At 33.8% G+C, this 7472-nt stretch overlaps 1 long non-coding RNA gene across 1 annotated transcript; it reads right to left on the reverse strand.

Moving 5' to 3' along the window:
• Positions 1-4187: 4187 nt before the first annotated feature.
• LOC122144853 lies at positions 4188-7182 on the reverse strand. Its single transcript, XR_006159872.1, has 6 exons — positions 7143-7182; positions 5684-5707; positions 5275-5304; positions 4809-4835; positions 4545-4574; positions 4188-4230 (listed from the first exon to the last, which is right to left on the reverse strand). It is a non-coding gene; the product is annotated as an uncharacterized LOC122144853 (long non-coding RNA).
• Between the last annotated feature and the right edge of the window lie 290 nt (positions 7183-7472).

Below are 7472 nucleotides of genomic sequence, written 5' to 3' on the forward strand. Positions count from 1 at the left end.
CCTGTTTTAACAACAATCACAGATAAATTAGGCAATGAAACAACTACATTTATTAGACATGGTCAACTAGAAATCTAGAAAATTGTAACATTATTTTGTTACATTACATCACTTTTGCAGGAGCACCAAGTGTTACCCATGAATACTACTGAATGAACAAACCCTTCTTGTATTAAAATGATTACATTAAAAGACAACTACTCCCCATGTGTTTCAACTCCAGCATCTTCAGTATTGGTTTTACGGATTACAAGGCTCTTTTTGCCCTCTCTGTCTCTCAATCTCTTATCAGCACCAAACGCTTTACTTATGGCAGTCTCTTGAACGTAAATGAAGTGTTCATTTTCATCGTCTTTGAGCTCTGGTCTTGGTGTCTCTTCTTGTGTGTCATCAGCACCTAGAAACAGAGACTTGTAAGAAGTTGTATTTGTAGTAAAAGGAAAAGTTTATACTGTTTATACTGTTAAAGGGGTCATCGGATTGTTTGAACATAAATGTGTTTGCAGTGTGTGTACACAACCACCCTATAATGATAAAAATCCACCCAGTGTTTTTTTTTTAATCATTACCCCTTTCTCAAATTGAGCGTATCTCAGATTCCTTCCAGTGTGACATCACACAGACAGGCCCCTCCCACAATTGTTGACTGACAGTGGCGTCAGTCTTTGGTTTTATCACAGACCCGCCCTGAGTGAGCTGTCATCAGTCCACCATTGTTTCACCGCTGGAGCAGATGTAGAAAAGAATGTCTCCTAAGTGTTTGAGGTGTTTTTGTTGTTGGATGTAATAATGAACACGGCAGTCATCATTTACATCTGGACATGGAAGTAATCGTTTTGATCTGAAAAGAGCAAATTTTAAACCAAAGTATGTTATAGACTTTTGAATAAGACCCTAAAGAATCATATCAACTTGTGGAAAATGGGCATCCGATGACCCCTTTAAGAAATGGTTAGTGTATGTTATACATATTTTACATTTCAGCATCTTTTCCAAATGCACAAAGTACATTGTTGTACCTGTAAATGTTACGTAGGAAATACCTACTAAAAACACTGATACACGGCTTGCTTTCTAAATACAAAAATAAAATGTCTTTAATAGGTTGGGCGATGTCTATAGTGAAACATTGTGATGGACGATGACATCGGGGGGCGGGGGAAAGTGAAAGAAAAAATGAGTGGTTTCAATAGTTTCATTGAACATCTTTTATCGCACTACAAAAACACATTTTTGCACTTGCTGTATCAGCTGTAGTACTTACGTGTTTGTTCTTGTCAGAGATCTTCGCATCATCTGTAAAATCTGCACACACAGAAACAGAGAATTATCTTATATTATAAGAGAATGAAACAGGATGAACATGTCAGAACCCCCTGGAGAAAAAATTTGTAGCCAACAATATATTTTAAGATATGTGTATGAATTGGTCACGACATGGATTCCTTTATGTACTTCTAATAATCACATCATCATCCCGGATGACTTTTTATTATTGAACAGTAACAATTATATTAATGCTGTATGTGTGAACATTAGTTAAATCCCATCATTAATGAGAATTAACAATATTCTGTACAATACTTTTCACAGCATGTGTTTGTTAATGTAAGTTAGTATGACAATATTTACACTAAACTATCAGAATACTTTGTTGAGCAATTACCAAAATAATGCTTAATTTTGTTCAGTCTGTGGTGTAAAAAGGTCACAATTAAAGAAAAAAAACAAATTAAAAGAAAAAAAACACTTAAGCAAAACATGGTCCAGGTCAAAGTTTACTGGTAGTCCACTGTATAAATAAGTATTGGGTATAATATGTCACAGTTTATTTTTCTATATTCACTTCAATAAATAAATGAACTATTGTCCCGCACCCACTAGTACAAAAAAGTCTAAACCCCATCCCCCCCCCCAAAAAAAAAATTATATCTGGTGTCTGAATAAATTTTGGCTTGACTGTGTATATACAGAGAGAGAGAGAGAGAGAGAGAGAGTTATTAAGAAGAGTGCAAACAACAAAATCTTTAGCTCATTTACTTTCATTTCCAGGAGAGTATCCATCTAATCCTGTTTCAACAACAACCACATATGAATTAGACAATGAAACCTTATTAGACATGATGGTCACATGAAAACTAGTTTTTGTACAAAATCAGTCAGGCTGTTAAATCTCAATTTTGAACTCTTGTCAACGATGTTTGACCACTGACAACAAGACATGTCAGGTTTAAGTGAGTGCAATGAGATCTGAGAACTTCAGCTGATGCGATACTTTCAGTGAATAATGATCTAAATCTAGGTCTGTTCCTCACACAAATCTACTGAAAACTTGGATAAGTGTTACCCATGATTGCAGTGTTAATTTCGTCAATGAACTGAAATATATGATGATAAAAACTATGACGAAATTTATGCCGTGTCTTCGTTAACAGGACGAGATGGGACTATAATGTTATTTGAGGACTACCGGACATTCAAAATACATCCTATAGGCTACTGTCTTGTCATTTAAAATGTGCGTCCCTGTCATTGGATTGCAATCGGATAAGGGGCGTTTGTATATCTAGTCTGGCAGGTGCAGTGGATGGATATACTACCAAAATGCAAACTAGTGATCTGAAAACAATGGCCCCCAGCACCCGCAAGGGAAGGGGTAGGGATAAGATGACCAGACGTCCCGTTTTTCCCGGGAGTCACAATTCGTTGTCAATTAACTTAAAGATAGTGAAGGCAGGATAGGCGGAATCGAGCTGATAGAAGTGCTCTCTCTCTCTCTCTCTCTCTCGCATACGCTCCACTTCAGTTCTCATACAGCGCACGATCAGTTCTTGGTGCTCAAATACACACACAGCAGTCCAAATGTCTATCGTGTAGGGTATCTCACATAAATACAGTTATGGATTAAGTGAATGTGAACAGGTGGGTGAAACTGAACATGTGTCAGTATTACATGTATGCCTTCCATCTTAAAGGGACAGCATTCCTTTTAAGTACCTATCCGTGTCATTAATGTTAACCAACAAAAGATGTTAAATAAATCTACACATGTTATGTAAACCTACTGTATCTAAAAAAAATGAGTTTAATTTGTATCTCTTTCATATTTGTCTTATTGTGCTTCTTTTTCAAAAATGATAAATTATATATATTATCTTTATTATATATGAACAACTATAATTTTTATAAGTTGCTCCCCTTTCCACTACTGTTTAAAGGGTAGTTCAGCAAAAAATGAAAATTGTCATTTGTTTAAGTTTTTCCAAATTCAATCCTTAATTCTAATTTCTCATAAGCTTAATTGATTTGGTCTAAAGAGAGAAGAATTAATGACAATTTTTGTTTGACAATTACATATAAAATAGCTACCAAAATAAATGCTGGAAACTGCAGTTTGACTAAAATAATGACTGAAAGTAATGACTATAAGTTGACAAAAAATGCAATGACTTTTCGTCGACTAAAACTATGAAAGACTCAAATAACTAAAATGTGACTAAGACTATTAAGCATTTTCGTCTCAAGATAAAGTCTAAGACTAAATCAAAATAGCCTGTCCAAATTAACACTGCATGATTGCAACTGCATGCACAAACCCTTCTTATATTAAAATATTACATTAAAAGACAGCTACTCACCATGTGTTTGCAACTTCATCCTCTTCAGCTCTGATTGCAATGCTCTTCCAGCCCTGTTTGTCTCTCATATCTTATCAGCACCAAACGCTTTACTTATGGCAGTCTCTCTCAACAAAAATGAAACCTTTCCCTTTTTTCACAACCTTCTCTGATCTCTGATGTCGGAGTCCTCTGCTGGTGTGACGTCATCTCCCTAGAAACAGAGAAATCCAAAGCAGACATTAGATCAAATTTGTTTGCATGTAAATATCAGAGTTTGGAAATTACTACACAACGAACACTGAAGTGATTTATATCAGATTTTTATCTAACATGCAAACTGAATAAAAGTATCAATTTTAGTGTAGCGAAGTAAACGTCAACAAAATACTTAGACTATAAAAAATAGAAAAACTTTACTGAAGTACAGTAATGAAACATTTGTACTATAATTCTACAAACCTATGGGTTTTAGCAAATCAGAAAAGCAAAAAAAAAAAAAAAAACGTTTTCTTTGAGCAATTCTTGTTGCACAACAACTTTTTACACATGCTGTATCAGTTGTAACACTCACGTGTTTCCTGTTCAGAGGTCTCCACATTATCTGTCAAGGCTGCACAGAGAAACAAAGACATGAGATTATGAGTTGAGATTATATGTGAATTGTCAGATAAACTTGTAAGATACTGTGTGATTATTCTTTTTGTTTTTTTATTTGCTTCTTATTCATCATTTCATTTTTAAGATTGATTTTTAATAATTATTGTAATATTGTGTGAACACTAGTTAAATCCATGAACTGTCAATAAACAATACTTTTCACAAAAATTATTTTATATATTTTTAACACCTGTGACATTTCTATATTAAACTCTACTCTCGCATAATGAAGCTAATTTTTTATCTCATTTCAGCTGTAATACTTACTTATTTGCTTCACTTGTTCAGAAAACTCAACTTCATGCCACAGCAGCAAATAGAAACAGAAATGAGAATGATTATAAGTGAGTTTGTTGTATATTCAGCATTGTAAACGCAGAGATTCAGTCATGAGTATATGAATGTCATTCAGCTCAACACTAAATAATCACACACTAAACCAAACACAAGCAGAACTTGTGGTGAAAATATTCAATCTAAAAAAAATCCCTTTACATCTAAACTCTTAAAGCTATCAGTTTTAATACTTACACAGTCGTTCTGGGATATTCTGTTTATCTGTAGCGGCACAAAGAAACAGAGAAATGAGGAGATTATGAGTAAATGAACAGATGAACATGACAGAAACACTGACACTTTGGGATATTATGTTTATATGTAGAGGTGAAAATGAAAGGAGAAATGAGGCAATGCAGAAGAAGAACACAACACGAACAAACACAGATGATTGAGAGAAATGAGGAGATTATGAGTAAATGAACAGATGAACATGAGAGAATAATTGAGTTTTTGTGTTTTCAGAGTTTTAGCATTGTGGAACAATTAGAATTGTTTTGTATCATAAAATGTTGTATGATGAGCATATTAATGTCATGCTGCTCAATAATGGACAGTCACACTTAGAACTTGTGGTGAAACTTATAAATATTGAATATGAAAACTCATACTACACATTTAAAATCTACTGTAGCACGATAAAGCTTGGCTGTTTACTTACTCATTTGCTTCAGTTGTTCAGTGAGATTCACTTCATGTCACACCAGCACATAGAAACAGAAATGAGAATATTACAAGTGAATAAACAGATGAGCATGACAGAAACAAACAAAAATGTTGCTATGATTGTTCATGTGCTTCTAACAGTCACTTCATTGTCTGCATGATTTTATATTAATGATGAGTAACAATTACAGTAATGTTGTGTGTGAACATTAAAGCATCATGAATGTGAATAAACAATTAAACATTACTTTCCAGAGAATTTATTGCTTAGCATTCAGTTGTTTAAAAATTAGTTCAGTGATGACGTGTCACTGAATGACTACTTAATGACTATGAAAAATCATTTTACCATGTCAACTCTACTGTAGCACAATAAAACCTGCTGTATCTGCTGTGATACTTACATAATTCTTCTTTAAAGCCATTTGCTTCGTGTCACAGCAGCACATAGAAAGAGTAAGGAGGAGATGATCAGATGAACATCAGAAACACTGAGATACTGTTTTTCTTCATGTGCTCAATAATTACTTAATCATCTACATGACTTTTTTCAAAATAAACAGTAACAATTCCAGTAATATTATATTTTTGAACATTAATCAAAGTTATCTTTATAGTATACGGAAGCCCATTTCTGCCACTGAATAAAACAATGTAATTGAGACTTTTTATCTCACAATTCGGACCTTTTTGAGCTCGCAAATGTGAGTTCTGAGAATTAACAGAATTAAATCACTGAATAAAACAATGTAATTGAGACTTTTTATCTCACAATTCGGACCTTTTTATTGTTGAGTTTTGAGTATTGTTGATATTATGAGTTTATCTCACTATTCTGACTTTATAACTTGCATTTGTGAGTTTATATCTCCCTTTTTTTTTCAACTGAGGAAAAAAAAAAAAATCAGAATTACAAGATGTAAACTTGCAATTCGGGAAAAAAAAAGTTAGGAATTGTGATTAAAAAAAAAAGATTTAATTACCTTTTTTATTTTTTATTCAGTGGTGAAAACGGGCTTCCATTTTTATGTGAATTAACAATATAAACAATATTTTCATAGCCTTGATCAGTCAGTGCTACTTAATATTAGTTTTATCATTAGTTCAGTAATGTGTCAATGGATGTCACACACAATGGCACAAAAACACAAATACAGCTTTGAGTCACACAGTCCAGATAAAACTCAAAATAACAGAGCAAAGGACTATGATTTTATGCAAACTGCTGCTGAATTTGAATTTCTGTGAGCTTCAATAACAGAAAAAACAACATTGGCATGAACAAACACTAAAGTTGACTGAAGCTCATCCCCTAATAACACAGACATAATCAGACACAGAGAATTAAGAATTAAATCTGAATTTATTTTTTTTGAATTTAGAATTTTAAAGTGTAATAGTGAAGAGTTAAGTGTTTTAGTAAATTAAGGTTTCATGTTATGCATTTAACCCATCCAAAGTGCACACACACACAGCAGTGAACACACACACACACACATGGTGACCCGAGCAGTGGGCAGCCATTTTTGCTGCAGCGCCCCGGGCAGCAGTTGGGGGTTCGGTGCCTTGCTCGAGGGCACCTCAGTTGTGGTGTTGCCAGCCCGATACTCGAACCCACAACCTTAGGATTAGGAATCAAACTCTCTAACCACTAGGCCCACGACTTCCCCCTTTTAGCAATCAGGAACAACTAACATAATATTGTATGCATGTTGCAAGTGATTCAGTCATGATGAGTCTATTATATGCCATACAGTTCCATCCAGAAAAATAAAATATTATGAAAACTATTTGTACACTTAACTGTACTATAGCTCAATAAAGTCCACCTTTCTCTCATGTTGTATCAGCTGTAATACTTACACATTTGCTTTAGATTTGCAGAGATCTTGCTTCATTTCACCAGCAGCACATAGAAAACATGAGAAAAATGATGAGTTATAAGTGAATGAACAGATAAACATGACAAACACTGAGAATATGCTGTGTGATTCTTCATGTGCTTCTAATCATCACTTCATCATCTGCACAACTTTTCTTAATGATCTGTAACAATTAGAGTAATGTTGTATGTGATTCAGTCATCAGTATATTAATATATATTTATATTATATTATATCAATTATAATAATGTAGCTCAATACTTCAGTAATTATCAGACTAAATCAAACAAAAGCAGAACTTCTAATGAAA

This window comes from Cyprinus carpio, unplaced genomic scaffold (genome assembly GCF_018340385.1).
Source record: "Cyprinus carpio isolate SPL01 unplaced genomic scaffold, ASM1834038v1 S000006786, whole genome shotgun sequence".
In the NCBI taxonomy this organism is placed as follows: Eukaryota; Metazoa; Chordata; class Actinopteri; order Cypriniformes; family Cyprinidae; genus Cyprinus; species Cyprinus carpio.